The 16440-nt window shown below is 42.9% G+C and overlaps 1 protein-coding gene across 8 annotated transcripts in view; it reads left to right on the forward strand.

Moving 5' to 3' along the window:
• Positions 1-16440, forward strand: part of LOC111267531 (transmembrane protein 198) — a 64886-nt gene that overhangs the window by 7685 nt on the left and 40761 nt on the right. The window lies entirely within an intron of this gene.

Genomic DNA, 16440 nt, shown 5'->3' on the forward strand with positions numbered 1-16440 from the left:
TGATGTCTGCTACCGCTGGTCCTGTTGTGGTGTCAGCTCTGCAGATGTACTTTTGTCATGGCTGTCGCTATCGTCGATGTAAGCAGCGCGCTGGGTTTCTGTTCGACACGCCGGTTGAACTTGTTCTGACATTTCACGTCGTAGGGAATAGCGTTGTTTGCTGTTTAACCAACAAGTGGGTACCAAGGGGCTCTTCTGTTTGATAGATGCGCCACTCCTTCTTTCTCTCTACATATTCCTTTACGACAGAATAACTGTAGCTGAACTATATATATATATCGTTCTGCTACGACTCGTGTTCATGCCATAGCCGCCGGCTTTTAGATCACACTAGGCTCCACCCTGCTTTAGAAGCAGGTTAGGTATTTTAAATATTATCCTAAAATGATCTGGCAAGGATTAATGCTCGTACTTAGCTACGGCAGGCAAGCAAAGTATATATACATATATATATATATATATACAACGTACATACACATAAGAGCTTCATCATCTGTTTCCTTTTTTCTCTTTATGCGAACGTGTTCTACAGTTTGGGTCTTTCAAAGCGTGTTTGTGGGCCTTTCCGAACCGCTAAAATAACTAGCCCAAGCTTGTAGAAACGGCCAGTCCCTTGTGGCGTCGTTGCGCGGTAGGACGCTATTCCTAGATAATGGAGACAAGAGGAAAATACAGGCAGGAAAATTATTAACTGCGGCTAGCCGCAATCGTATTGCCGCCAACTGATCCGCTTGGAGTTCGTGTTTCTACATGTGTGTGTAAGTTTCAGATATATGAGGATATACTACTTGAAAGCTTTCCAACTTGATCTTGACATCAGTCCGCCGAATAACAGTGTTAATTTGGTAAAGAATGGAAAATCATCTTAACAAGGGCACCTTTTCGTGCACTAGAAATAAGAAAACACTTTTTTCATTGATTACGAAACAGAACGGTGCACTAGTTAACTAACTTAATTTAGTTACGGCTGTCGGATCACGATATGACGATCCTTACTCGCAGAATGTGCTACCATACAAACTACGTGTACCATTGCACCACAGTCCGTATCCACTCAGCCTTAAGATCGAACATTTATTATATTCACGAGCAATTGGCTGAAATACCATTTTCGTATTAACGTGAAAAGTGTTTACCAGCAGCCCATGTATCCAGATTCGCCGCCAGACATTTGTTCCAGTCGATGAGCTTGAATGTTATTAGAAGTCGCTTTTAGCGGATCTCAATGTAAGCGCGTCTGCTACGCTCATAAATACAAATGGACGTAATTGATGCGCCCAGGGTGTTAGATCGTTCCATAGGACTAGTACATATAATAACGCAATCCGTGTAGCATGTACATTGGAGTATCTGGTCCCGACGTGTCGAACTCGCTAAAAGACGTCACCGGCACTTTTTTCGATTCATTGCTCTATATATTCGGGAGAGTGGGAGGGGAGGAAATAGCTGCATAACAAATTGATCAGAGAACTCAATGAAGATAACGAACGCAGTTACTACTACCTTCCCCATCAACTTCGTTCTAAGTGGTCGGCTTGGAATTGGCAGACCGTGTTTATTTCTCACTAAGGCTATTATGCGTAAAATGCGGACACACACTATTTTTTGTATGAGGAAATACACCTTACTATTAATCGTTACTTGGTGGTAGTTTTGTCTTAAGTGAGCACTTCTTTTTTGAACTGTGAAGGCAATTGATTTCGCCTGGAAGTTTCCTCACTTTGTTGTTTGACTTCCCGAGCTCTCGTTCAGCATTAGTCGATAAGGTGCATTCAAATTTGTATAAGTTGATAGGATTCGGAAGACAGATTGCTGTTGGCTGGTGCTTAAAAAATAAGTTTAGTAAGTAGCAGGTGTAAAACGCGTTACTTCGAGACTGTTTTCAGTGAACTTCTGATAGAAAACAAAACGCAGGGATTAGGATATAGGGAGAAACAATAATTGCGATCTAAAACAATGAAAATCCTGCATATATATGTGTATAAATGTCCCGCGATCCGATTGAAACACAAAACAGGTTAGTGCTAGTTGTCTATTGAGCTAAAGAGAAACTATCTCTGGTAAACAGAATCACGCACGTAGATTGCAGTATTGCAGCAATCTAAATGAGTGCGAGCCTCTACCGCTGCTATAACTAACGAAACCTGTGGATTTACCGGGACGGCGTCCAAGGAAGTCAACATTTGGCCTTTCTCTAACCGACCTTATGGTTTTGTATTTATAACCTATAGTGAATTATCTTGGAAACGTGCGTGCAAAAACCTTTGGTCAGCCATTTTTAGATGAACTTAATAGTCATTTTCAAATCTCGTCGTAGTTTTTTTTCCCCATTCGTTGTAACACAGTAATCCCAGCTAGAGTGTTTTCTAGTGATGACACAGAGCTTTCTAGTGATTTCGCTGCAGTGGTTACTTAAGGGCTGACCGCGCGATGTCCATCGTTTGTAGAAATTTCTCGATGCTGCGCATGATGTGGCGGCATTTCGGGGGATTCTTAGCCATTTTTGCTTCCTCCAACCTCTACAAACGACGAACGAATCTGTCTTTCAGTAGCTTCGCTTCCCCTAGAGACCGGAAGCTTTCTCGGCGTCAGTTCTTTATCCAGCTGACAGATTCAACGCCAGCTGTTAGCTTTCATGCTAGTAGTAGAGGTTTGGTCTACGGGTGGGGCACCTTGGGTGTAGCTGCTCGACCGTTGTTTGTCAATGTCTGGCCTAACATTACCCGTAAATAGTTTTGACGGAATTGTACCATTGAGCCTTCGCGCCTACAATCGCTTTCGGAGACGAAGTGACCCAGACAAAGTGATCCGAACAAAGTCCAGTCAGCGAAACTCTCCCCGCATGTACCTCCTCGCATACAAACCAGTAGTCTCTAGGCAAACACTAGTAGGCTAACAGGTGTATAATACAAGCAATAGTGTAACAGCATGGCGAACGGCAAAAGAAAGCTTACGCATTTATTCATAGCTTGACTCTTTCTTTTCACCTAAACTAGTGCATCAGTAGTTAGACATAGAAAAAAAGCGTACATGTTCGTAGCTATGCGACGAAGGTACATCTTCGTTCTTCTTTGGTGCTCCAGAGAAGAATAAAGACTACTTAAGGATGAAACCGACCGCCGTGTGTCCTATCTCCTTGAAGGAAGGAGGCAAACAAATACGAAGGCTTGAAGGGGGAAGGAGGGGGGTGAGATTCTGTAGCATGCGGCTGTGTTTATGGCCTCTACGGTACCCGCATATGGAGACTGAACGAGAGAATGAGTAAAAGGAAGTGAATGATGGGTCATCTGCTCGACAAGCTGATTTGGCAGAGTGTTCTCAGGTGGTTTGTGGTTATACTAACAAGCAGGGCGAAGCGAATCTAGAAAGATTTCTGCGTGTACGTTTGGATGCGTGATCCTCTGTGCTGAGGTAGAGGAAACAGCCTGATGGCTGGCGTGTAGTATGAATTGAGCCTGTCTAGCGGAAACAGTCAATGATCTAGCTGCGGGGAATCCACACAGCTGGTATGGGCTAGACTCGTCCCGTCGGGTTTCTCATTCTGCACCACACCGACCGAGTCCAAAGTGGCTGATAGCAAAGGCCAATGGCAACGAACCAGGTTAACAAATGGACAGAGTGGGAGCAGGGTTCAGATATGAAGGCAATCCTTCACCCGTGCACTGCATGCTTACGTGCTGTACCACACGTATTTAATGCTTAATCATAATGTTTTAGGCATATTGTAGTTAAATATATTTTTATCAGCTGAGCTAGTTGTGGATGATACATAGCAATGGCGGGCAGTAAGCGGGATTATCGCAGTCGATTTTTCAAGTTATTACAAAAAACTGACTTGAAAATTGCTTTTTAGTTTGAGCATGCTGCTGTTTTTGTTGCTATTGGTTCTAGAGAGTCATTGTAGCTATATTTCAGTTATACCTCGTTCGACAGGCTCTGAAAAGAGAAGAGGGTAACATTTAAGACGCTAGCGAATACGGACCTTAAGGGCACAGCTAGTTTACCTGTTCAAAAGAAGTAACAGGCTTTATGCTGTCAAAGTGCAGTGGGACCCAATGTTTAGTATGGGCTACTACGATACTGAAATCACGTAAGGCATTCAGAACCAATTAATACAGCGAGGCCATAAATTTACAAAATAATTTTCCTATCACTGTCCTTTAATAAAGCTACCTTAAAGTAGGATCTTAAAGGTCTTATATACCTACTCGTATCATCTCCGCAAAAACAGCTGCACAATCGATGCTGGCATAAGGTCCCGTCCTTGTTTTCCAGTCACAAAAAGAGCTGCGGGGTGCTATAAATGCAAAGTAGTACCCGTCGTGGCAGTTTCTCGTTAAAGCCGCTCAGAAGCTATCGTGGGCAGTGCTTTCGCATACATTTTACTTACGGGACACATACGCAACCATGCGCCTACATTTACCTATCCTTTCCCGTAACAGTGAGAGCGTTAAACAGTTTAGCCATTCATTTGTGGTAGTGGGGCTCAGAAAGGAGGCTTCTAAATCGCTTCAGTCGCTCGTCCTGGGTCCGCCCTATTTATTCGATGCTTGTCGGTTTTTTTTGGCAGTTTTGAGGCAAACTAAATACTATACTTGTTTACAATGTTTTGTCACTATTAGCTGCGTATTATTAACTAGTGTTCCGCGTAGTCGTATATGAATTTTATGTTAAAATCTGTGTGTATGACAGCTAATCCATCCTGCTAGCATTCTTTCTATACCAGTTACTCAGCTGCGTACGCTTTCTTACGGCAGACCGTCGATGTTACGCTCTAAATTAAATTTGATATTTCCTTCAGTAACCGTTCATGCGGAACCTTGCCGATACAAGAGCAGCTCTATTACATTTTGTATTTCCCACTGCTGTTAATGCTCTGAAGGCGTTCGTTAGTTCTCTGGACTGAAGTATTTTTAACGCCTGACAGACTGCAACTCAACCTGGAAAGAAGGAATCGTCTCGCCGTTTTCACAGAGTTGGTCTGTGCTGTGCAAGCGTCCGCTGTTAAATACTCCCCAATCGGACGACTGCAAGACACTGCCTGATCAACAAGCATGGATGAATACATTCTGTATATTAGTCCCGCAAGTACTTGATTTAAAGGCCCACCCTTCATTCCGTTGTTCTGACAACTCCACCTGCGCTATCGTTTCGCTGATTCTACACAGTTATCTAAAATAACTAGGTTTGATGGGTTGTAGGTGAACACCAGTTGTTTGCTTTCGGCATGTCATGTTTGTATCTATTGTTTACTTATTGTTTAAAAATATTTTCTGATTTCTGTTTACTAACCACCGCCCTTCTTTGAAAGAAGCGCAGATCTTTTATTCCTGGCTACGTCTATATAACTATGCTATACTATTTTTTTTTATCTTTCTGGTTCGATTTAAAGTTAACATTAATTATTCTCGGTGCTTCGTTTTTCTAGTGAGCGTTACGCGTTGTTGCATTGGTTGCACTATCTTTCTACTTCGTAGCGAAAACTTTCAAACTGCCTAGAATAGAGCATCAGCCTTCCTATAACTAATTAGACTAAGAAGTGTAATTAGCCCCAGTTTTGATGGTGCAAATTTTTGCCTACAATGTTTAGAGGTACATGAAGTCGTCTGGGCTCTGGGTATAGTTCCAACTAGTGGCCCAAATTACCAAGACCTAACGTCCTAACAGCTGTAGGCCCCAGAAAGTACCTTGAACGTGAGGCTTGGTCTACAACTACATATTTACTACTCGACCTTTGAAAAGGTTCCAGACTAGGTGTAGACGCACTTCTAATGCTGGAAGCTAGCCCGACCGTAGTAGTGGATGTAAAATTTGAAACGTTTGGACTTGCTTTGGAAAAGCGGTTTTTCCCAGTTCCGCGAAGATATCGGAAGATTCACTCGTTTTATCAAGTGGCAAAAGACGCTCAGCAATTGTTTAACAGAACATTCGTCAATGGTTATGCTATCGTTTTTACAAAGTTTACGGTACACTTGCAATATGTCTTGACAACTATCGAACATCTCAGTCTTTTCGGGACTTTCTTGCTAGTGTATATTCCTTCTTCTATGTGAAGATTCGATGAACAGACTTTGGATTTATTAAGGTCAAACATTAACCAAGGAGTGTCTTCAAATAAAATTGCGATTCCTACTGCCAGAATCATCAGTTCGATATTCTACTGTTTTGTCGTGTATTTGCCGATTGTAGACATAGTAAAGTTTATATAGTGAATACATTAAAGATAGTTATGATTAAACCTTAAATGTAGGAAAAATATGAGAACATGAATCAGGAGATCCAAGCGAGTTTCATTTTCCCTTTCTTTAAAGACCAAAGAGAGGTTTGTGGCGCTACATAAAAGACAGTATTATTTAGGTCACGTCCAATTATGTGAAGCGACGTGTCTCGCATTTGCCTGTACATTTTTCCATCCCGTAGTTACCGTTCGGTCGCCTTTTATCCATGTTGATGTGGCTGCCGGATACGAAATAGGACATCGGAATCTGACGTGTGAGTATCTTCTGATCGATTTCCAAAAAAAAGTGAGCGTCATTCGAATTTCTGCCGGTGTTTCGCTAGATGTAATTCGTGGCCTTGCTTTTTCCGCGAGTACGGATGCTGCCGTCTCGTTTCCGTGTTGTAGCTGCCCTAACGGCCAAAGTTGAAGCAAATGCGTTACACAGCACGTGAGCTGTCTTCATTAGAATTGATCCAACACGAAATACGTGTATTGTCCATGGGATGCATCTAGATTAGGTTGTCGATGCAACTCTTCAATGTGGTGTAGGTGGTTTCAATGGTGGCTTGTAGGTGGTGTACCTTTGGTGTTCGTTGTACTATCTTCAGTATACAGGTGGTACATACATGACCGTCGTTAAACTAAAGCGAAAGGGGGGTGACTGACCTGACGGCCGCATTACAACTGCCATGATTGTTTTGGGTCCATCGACGACGCCTACCACTGCGATACCCGCTGCCACGACAGCTGGGCGGTCGCGCTGCGTGTTACGGTCCCGCGCATTGAAGAACGAACAAGGCGATGCGTATAATACCGACATAGATAAAATGACTAGATACTGGCTAGCAATATCGGATTGGCGAAACTAATATATGACGTGAAATATTAATTTTCGAAGAACCGCACAGTTCTCTCTGACCTAGGATCTTGACATAATAAGGGGACTTGTCCAAAAGTGAGCTTAGAAATGTAATTAGTAGTTGTACGTGGGCTTATTTCTTCTCAGATATATTGCACAATAAAATGGCTGACCGCTTTGGCCAAAAAGAATGAATTTCAGTAAGTTAGGTCACGTGTGATAAGACGCATGTAGAGCAACGTTCATGATAGGTAAAGCAAGGAAAGCAACAATCGGTTGAGAATTTCCATGCACAGGTCAGCATGTAGACGAAGGGTACCTAATGCTCATAAATATATTGAATGAGGTTTTAAACAATTATTGATAAATTACTATGAAATGTTGTGAAAATCTGCTTCTAACAAGGTCTCGAGAAGCTCATTCGTTGGGCGTTCTCTCGTACTAATTAATCTACCAAGCAAAAAAGCTTTTTGGCCAAGCTTCTTTGAAGTAGGTATCTCATTATTCTAAGCGTTCTGTAGCTAGTTACGCGTTTAAATATTCAACTAATAGGACGGTGTTTATTAATACTGAAAGAGTATATATACATATAATTTAATGTTATGTTACCCTGACCCACTCTATTTTCAGCAACAAATGGCTGAACTGCCCCGAACGCATGTTTATGCCAGAACGAAACATCACTTTTATTTAGAACTAAATCGGGGCTTACTAGCCTTAACCCCATCGTTCGTCTTGTGAAAAGGACTTGTTTTAATAAGGACTGGCTGTCGGCGTACGATATTTAAATCTTGGTAGTTTTTTTTCTTTTATTTCACACAGATTGTGTAGAATCTATCTAAGCTGTAATCTGTTAGGGATCAAGGACTCCGCCAATGAGACAGCCATTTGTCACTTTTTTTGTTATTATTGTATAATCTGTTTACGAAACTCGCAATGTTTACTGCGCAGTTCTTTCTAAATATTACTAACCTGAACTATTTCATCTTTTTAAGAAAGTTAACTAAACGAATCGGAGTACGACGATTATGATGCCTATGGCTGCCGATCAAGTGGAAGGTCTGGACTTTTAGAGTTCAATTCACTGATCCAATGTTAAAAGAAATGCACAGTAGTTATTGTTCCAGCATATTTACGTTATTAACTCGACTATTCGCTAAACATTGGCTTTCAAACAGTGCCATAGGCGGCCAAAAGCGCGTTCTCACATGTCAAACCTGAACTAAATAACAGACCAGTCTTGTTATTTCTGCTAAGAAAATAGCTATGGCCTGTAATAGATAGGAAAAAAAAAACCAATGAATTGAAGTCACCGGCTGTTGTTATCGTTGATCTTAGAAGGCCGCTTTTGGCTTGCTTACAATACTGGAGCTTTTTCTGAATATTCGATCGGTGATTACGCTCGAGGATAAACAGAAAAATAGTACAGTGTTTTTGTAAGATAGGCGCCAAAGGAAACATTAAACCGGTCCTACTATTTTAAATTGGAACCAAAACTAGTTGCTGGTAAAATTCCCAAAGCTACACGTGCGCAGTCGATCATTAAGGTACTAGGCCTAATGAAAAGTTGAGCCTTATCAGCAAACTGCATTATCGCCAGCTACGATTCTGCCCTTTCGTTCCGCTTACCGATGGCAGTGCAGATGATGCCCTGTTTTATTCGTTCAGCTGTATCCCGTTTTGAGTGCAATATGGCTTCTAAATTCGGACTATTTACAGAAATAAAGCAACTTCACCTACTGGTGCATGCTTTTAGGTTGTCCTACTCCTCAAAAATCGAGTTCCGTAAAGCAGTCTGCACTGAAAAGCTTTCCCTGTCCTATTCCTGCCTGATGGTGGAGTCACCGTTCCAAATGTGTTGGGACCAGCTATATTTCTGTACATCGACCAGCCTAATGTCACATCTGCACAAAGCTTTCCTGTCGATTCATGGAGAGATACTTTCGAATAGAATGGAGCCACGTGAGTGCGACCACCTCGTGCGCTCTCCTCGAAAATCAAGGCAATGAGCGTTCCGGTGCCGATTACTAGATACACAATCGTCGCACTAATAACTCAGACAGACAAATTGAGCTCCTCAGTAGTTCCGTGTCTTTCTTCTTTTTTTTTTAACTATTCCTATCCACCCATTTTAGTGTGTTTTAGTAGCGTTCCCCTTCTTCTACAGCTGGCAGGCTCTGGTCGGACGGCCTCTCTTGAAGTCGGCTCCTGACTGGTATGGCGTGAGGTCTGACAATAAGGATCACCTAGTGAATTTATTCTGGGAGAATATAATCGGGCATATCTCCGTCAAACGACTCACACTGAAGCAGAGAGAGCCAGAAGGGGGAAGCTAGACCATCACTGGTCTGATTCAGTCCGACTCCGTCGAGCACAGCGGTGGGGTTGGGCCCCACCGCTATGGCCCGACCCATAGCCGTTAAGCCACCTGCGGTGCACTCCCAGGGAAGTAACTCTGAACAGTAGATGCCCTTTTCGATGTTCATTTTTCTCCCACGCCGGAATTGGCTTTGCTGCTGCGGCCCCCTCAACTGCTGGCGTGGTGAACTCCACGACTTCCTAGAGTGTTCAAATCCTGCGGCAGAACTTATTTTTATCTCAATGTCTTTTCAATCCTTCGAATTCTTCTGGTTCCTTGATTTCCATCCGTTCTTTCAGTCTAAACGCGAGATCCTTGGGGTACATATGTGATCCTGTCAAAAACAGGAACGTTAGTTTGTGCGCACGGTACCGAATTGAGTAAAAACGGATTTCTGAACAGTAGATCCCTTAGGTATCTCAGTTGTTATATAGGTACCAACGAGCCCCGCTTGAGTAAGCTTAATATCTGTTACTGTGCTATGATTATCCGGTGAGAAAAGCTAGCAGATCAAGTTCTTTTTTTGATTATATACGCGGCGACAATCAAAAGCCTTGGTTAGATAGTACCAATAGTAGTACCAACAACTGGATGTACAGTTAGGTGATTACCTTTCATATATGATTATGCGAGCCATATCGCCGCCATCTTATCCCTGATTGTAGACTACGATGTAAATGGCACGAGTTATATCTTGCAAAAGAGGCTTAAAGGTATTATGGAAGGGGCCACTTAAAACATCACAGTCATTATAAGATGGTGCCTACATTACTGATAGACGAAATACGTATTTTAAAACAACACTACTTTATAAATGATTATACAAATATTATCTATAGACAACAGTATAAAAAATAATTTATAAACAAGTATTTTCTTATTCTTAACATGTTGACTAACGTCTTAATTGAAGGGTGCAATAATAACATTATATTATCATCTCTTCTAATAGGGTCCATTCAATTTGCTACCAATCAAATCAGGTTTCATACGTCATCCGTTATTATTTTGTTTCAATAATCTGTTTACTCTAGATACACACACTAGATCGCTATGTTATACGCGTAGTCGGGTCCTCATGTCAAAGACTGCAATGTCGCGACCGTTTTTTTTCTCGATAAACTATTATTAAATCGTCATTGTTGATATGAGCGAATGATTCTTTAGCCTTCTGCGTCGATCCAGGCAAACGGACGGATCAATCCGCCGATTTAACCGCTGCAATCGGTACGATGACGTCAACGAATCGTCGGCTCAAGTTTTTGCCCAATCAAAATTTCTCGACATGGATTTCTGTCTACTCTGACACCACATCAGATCAAAGTCAATAGCGGCAGCGGCGCCTGATCAGCGCTAAGAGCAGGAGAAATCTCCAAAATTGACGATCGTCCATTATTTGAGCAGCAGCACTTTTCCGCCCTCGGCATCTCTTCACCCGATGCCGTTCGCCTATCAATGAACAGACATTCACGAAAATTAACGTTGCGTTTTTGAGTATTTTTTTTTTTCTCTATCTCAGAGAAAAATTACAACGACGACGAAATGCAGTTCCGTTGTTTAATGAGCGACATTTCTTCTCGAAATAGGTGACGAAAGCTCCAAGTAAATTGACGGTTTTCGATGTCTTGACTTAGTAAAGTGTACAAAAAAGCACAATCAGCACAAGTAGACTCACGTACGCATTTAGGTACTCAAATTGCCCCCCCTCCATTTTGCAGCCCCCTCGATTTCTAATGTAGCTAATTTGAAATCGTCAAACGTGCATACATCCGCGTACCAATATACAAAGTGAGGTACAAGAAGCAAAAGTCTGTACCCCTCCACGCAATCAGATCCCATCGCGGTGGTAACCTAGTTTAAGATCATTATTATGGTAGTCTCACACAGTGTTCTTCCCTGTGATATATATTTATATTCATAGTGTCTATGGTTAACAACACGATGTCAGCCGATATGGTATACTCAGACGTTTCGGATCGTGCGCTAAACTCATACGCAGCGTCAGACTGTCTCTAACTCCCCCCTCTTTAACTTTACCCATTATGAAAGGCTATGATCGGCACAGCCCGTCTATCGATGTGAATGCTCAGCATGATCCGTCATCAAGCATGTCCACTCGCTGGCTGTAGCCAGTTGGCCTGCTCTCTGGTAGGCCACAAGCACGCACCTGCGCCTCCTGATCTACGATAAAATACTAGAACAAGCTGACGAATACGGCTAATGTAAAAGCGAGATGATCACAGCAATCGGGTGTTGGAGGTTACTTTCAGATTAGGCGATGTAGAGGAATTTTTTGACTCATTCAGACGGATAAACAGCCGGACAAAGGAATCATTCAGAAAGATGGAGTGCAATTAAGCGGTCGTTGATGCTCCTCACTAACAGCCATGATAAGATATCTCCAGCATCGCAGAAAGTGCATTAGCGGCAGAAGCATTATTATCATCTCTCGATTGCAGAATAAACTAATCTAAAATAGGTAACCACAGTCATTTTATCATGCTTCTAAATCCAGTATTTAACTAAAACAAGTTAGTTTATTTTCGTATTATTACCTTGAGCGAAAGACAGAAGATGAATAGTAATAATAAAAACACTTGCATATTGAAACTAATTACCAGTCTGTACTTGGCTCGTTGTTGATCTGTAGGACGAAAAATCAATGGAAGCCTGAACGTAGGGATTGGTAGGGAACTATTTAGCGGACCGAGTTACGACAACACGTTTAAACAGTAGACTTTCAGCCTGTCCGTCAAAGGCCGTCTTGACGGCCCTTCCCTTGGTGTTTTTCCCTTGGTGTTTGATGGATACCTTTTCTAAACTACTAGAACGGTACATCAACATATGAGCCTATATGTCGTAAACATCACGAAGAAAATAAACTAACGAGACAACATTGTACGAGGCTTGATGGCAAATCTACAGTAACAGAGACAAGAATGAGCTTCTTTCCAATCGTATATGGCGACTTTAGAATTGTTTATAATGCCAGCCATCGATACGGCTCCGGTGTTCCAAGACCAAGTGACAGTTGTACCTTCCTCTAAAGAACCAGCTTATGTTGTATGATGTTTACATACATTTGTTCTCATTAATACGAACTGCACCTTCGAAAATGGGCCTAGAGTGAGCGAACCGCGGTTTAAGCCTCTCTTAATGTAAGGCAATCGTTCCTCACTGTATTCGTATGTATATCTCTGGTGACCATTTGTCAATAGGTGACACACAGTTACTAGCATTTATCACTTACAACATAATCATATGGGCCGTATATCAACGCTAGCCAACGAGCCGACACAGTAGAAAGACAAACATGGACCTTTTATGGTGAGCGGACGTAAGTGTGTACTGTACTTTTTTTCGAGACTCTCCCGCGAGCATAAGCCCTACATTCAGCATTAAAACTGAAATCGGCGAATTGGACGGAGCGAGACTTTTGCGCCCCGGTGGGCTAGTTCGCTAGTACTTTGTTCAGCTGTCTATCACAATGAGTAGTTGGGGGCATTTGCTGACCGACCGGCATCCGTTTCGATGGCAGTCCATCCGTCTGCCGGTCGGTCTGTGATTGAGGTAGCAGACCTTTGACAAGGACCATTGCGACTGGCGGCAGTTACAGCGCAGACGGACGCCACGTCCTCGATTAGCAATGCAACTACGATCGACGCGTTTATTCACGCGTCTCATGATTTGCTGTGGTGGCATGATCTGGGCATGGCAAACCGTTTTCAGGTCTTATAATTAAAGAGAGCTGCGTCGCTTTTGACGGCTGACGGCAGAAACTCTAAAGACAGTGCAGCCTGTTCAATTGACGTCCACTCGCTCGGCTGTGCAGTAGCAACAGCACCGCTGAACCTGCTATAATAATCACAGGACAGTGGAGGCCATCCGAATGCTCAGTCAGCCGGACGTGCTACCGGCCATCGATATTTTCTCCCTTTCTACCGTTCTTCGAGTGCTATTATAAGCGTGACGGCTTCTCCTAATTTTATTGGTGCCTATCGATCGAAGCGTATGGTAAAGTAGTGGCTTTTCACTCGTCTAATGATTTGCGTACAACTGTATGTAAAGTTCATACGCCATTCGATGCCGCTCGTATGAGCACGATAGATGTACATTTAGTAAATTGTGATCGGGGCAATTTCCGGTATTCGCTGCAGCCTTTTCAACCTTTTATGATCTGATTTTGAAAAGAGCCAAGAGGTATCATCATCCGTCTTGGTAAAGCCTACGATGTGTATAGGCTGCTATAAATGCCATTAGCACTTTGTGGGTCGATATTCTCCCTTAAATCGAAGATGAGGAGTAAACCGACAGATAGCGCGTGCTCGCAGCTGTACCTCTATTCGATAGCGGTGCTTTTATTTTACTATTGGTTGTGTTGAATGTCGTCGTTTCGGTCGAACGTGAGCCTCGTTGGCCATTACGGAGCCGTTGGTAGATGGACGAGAAGAACTGAGCCTAACGACTACGGCGGTAGTCATCGCTGCCCCCGTCAAACTATTCGATCGTTCTCCATCGGAGGAAATTTCCCAGTGCACAAAAGCACCGATTCTCTAACGATGTTCTTGTTTGGGGCTACCAATATTAAGTTCAGTATTAGCGACCAGCGACCGCCTAGACGACCCCCTATCGCTCCAGAGAAAAGCTAGTTCTTGATGGACAGGACCAATCCTGGCGATCAGTTGTTGAGCCGGATTAACCTGAGCTGAGCAATAAATGGTAGCACCTAGCAACGGTAACCTGCGCTTCGGGCGCCGTTAAGGTGTTCCTCTCTTTCTGTCCTGCTGGATCTAGCGCTCAACGATGACGCTATCAACAAGGAGACGACAAAGGTTTGTCCGCCTATTCAATTTTGGCTTATCGCCGCCTTTGCCGCGTTATCGTTCGCACGACGGTTTGGGCCGTTGAGAAATATAGGAGCGGTAACAGGTGAGAGGCAACCATGTGATTCAGATCGAAGCGAAACTAGACTGGGACGCCTTTGCAGGATGGGCTTTCTGTGTTCAATAAAGTGTTTAAGCATTGTTCAATATTGTACAAATGCACTGGACACGATAACTGCTGTTGTCCGCCTCAAGTGTTGCTTAGGTGCGGATTCCCATTACGGTTTGGAATCGTCAGTTTTATGTCCATCTGTCCATAAGAAACAACCCCCATGAACGTCGACCAAAATGATAAATTTATCAGGTATCATTCGTAGATAGGCAGCAGGCGAACAGTGTTTTGCTTTGTGTGTTTGCGTTCAATGTCCGATAGATGTGGATATGATTACAAGAGACGATGGGCAGCTTCACGGCCGCTTAGTGCTCCTGTTACGTTGACGGCTGAGGCTTACGACCATAGCGACCTACGACAGTTTGTGATAAGTTACCCGCCGACGTTTTTGTTTACATTTACTTTTAGATTGAACGTTGTTATTAACATTGTTGTTGTACTATGGCAATGTCTGAAACGTGTTAGTACATAGCCTATTCTATGCGCCAATGGATGCCTAGTTTTTCGTTCAGTATATCGATAGCTCTAGTTTATAGTGGTCGAAAATAGGCTGAATCGGTCCCCAACTGACTTATATACATACTACAGAATACACTCTTTTGATTTTCGAGTAATTGTAACTGTTGTGATGGCTATGATCACCATCAGCCACAATGAGTAGCGTCTGTTCATTTGTAGGAGTCTAGATAAGTAAAATGTCGGAGGGTCGCTGCCCACTGTTATAATTTCTGCTAGCGCAAGCACCCTGGAACGTCATGTCTAGACCCTTGTGGTTGTTTTACGGCAGGCATCTACAACTAGCGATATTTATGCTGTTCTTATATAACTTATTAAGTTTCGAACGCGGTTAACCCGGCCAACGGTACCTATCCATTCGTTTCGGTTTGCCTGGACACTTGTCCGTAACGTGTTCCTAAAAAAAAAAAGTTAAGTGCGTCTAACGGCGGCGGATTCCACCACTTTTTTTTCTCTTTCATAGAGTATCATCTCTCTCAGGTGAGTTGACGCCTTTGCGTCCGAACTTCTCTCGTTCGGTCAATGAACTAACTATTGGTCATTGAGACAATAACAAAACCGGTATCAAAAAAACGCGAGGTAATATTCGTCGTTTTTAAGATCTTCATTTTTGCCATTGTTTTCTTATTTAGCAGCTTTAAACATTCTAGCTGCAGCGCTGGTGACGGAAACGCCGCCCGGCATCCGCGGTCGTGGCCGGTGCGCGTTCTGCTGCGCTGTTTCTGTTGCGCAGATTTCCTGGGCAGATATATTTAGACTACTTGACCCAAACGGTGCCCGCCATCGCTATCGTTTGCGATTATGGCTTCTCAATGGCAAAAGCCATTCTGTGCCCTCCTGTTTCAATGTTGCTTGTCGGAAGGCTTACCAAAAATTTTCAACTTCCGCTTTCCAACGCACCTCCTAACCCTAGCTATTGACTCCGGAACTGTTCCCTTTGCTGTTACGACCATGACTGCGATGCGTGCAGATGGTTATAATTACACAACAATGGCAACGCCTAAGATCATGATTGGAATTGCTAGTAACAATGACGATACCTAGCAAAGCGTTTGTACAAAGTCAGCGAACCCCTAATAATAATGTAAACCCATCAAAATAACCATTAATAATCTATTGTTCATCTTCTACAGGCTAGTTGACGACATTGATTGATCAATGACTGAACCTTTAACATCATTCAGTGTGTGCATACATCCCTTCCGATCAGCGACGACAAACTCTTCTAGACGCAGAGTTGAATGACAACGCGCACATTGCTCGGGTCTTCTTGAGCACTCATTCTTTTCTGGGAAGCGCTAGGACCAATAGACAGCTGGTCCTGCGGTCGTTACTGCTCCTTACGATGTGGTGCGATCCATTCTATTTCATGGTAAAATATTATACACGTCTCACTGTAACAACCGATAGCGACAAAGAGTTCACGGGTCGGTAATTAAGGATGCTATATATAACGCGCATATAGTCACTAATATATATAAAGAGAAGAGG

This window comes from Varroa jacobsoni, unplaced genomic scaffold, assembly GCF_002532875.2.
Source record: "Varroa jacobsoni isolate VJ856 unplaced genomic scaffold, vjacob_1.0 scaffold_1198, whole genome shotgun sequence".
In the NCBI taxonomy this organism is placed as follows: Eukaryota; Metazoa; Arthropoda; class Arachnida; order Mesostigmata; family Varroidae; genus Varroa; species Varroa jacobsoni.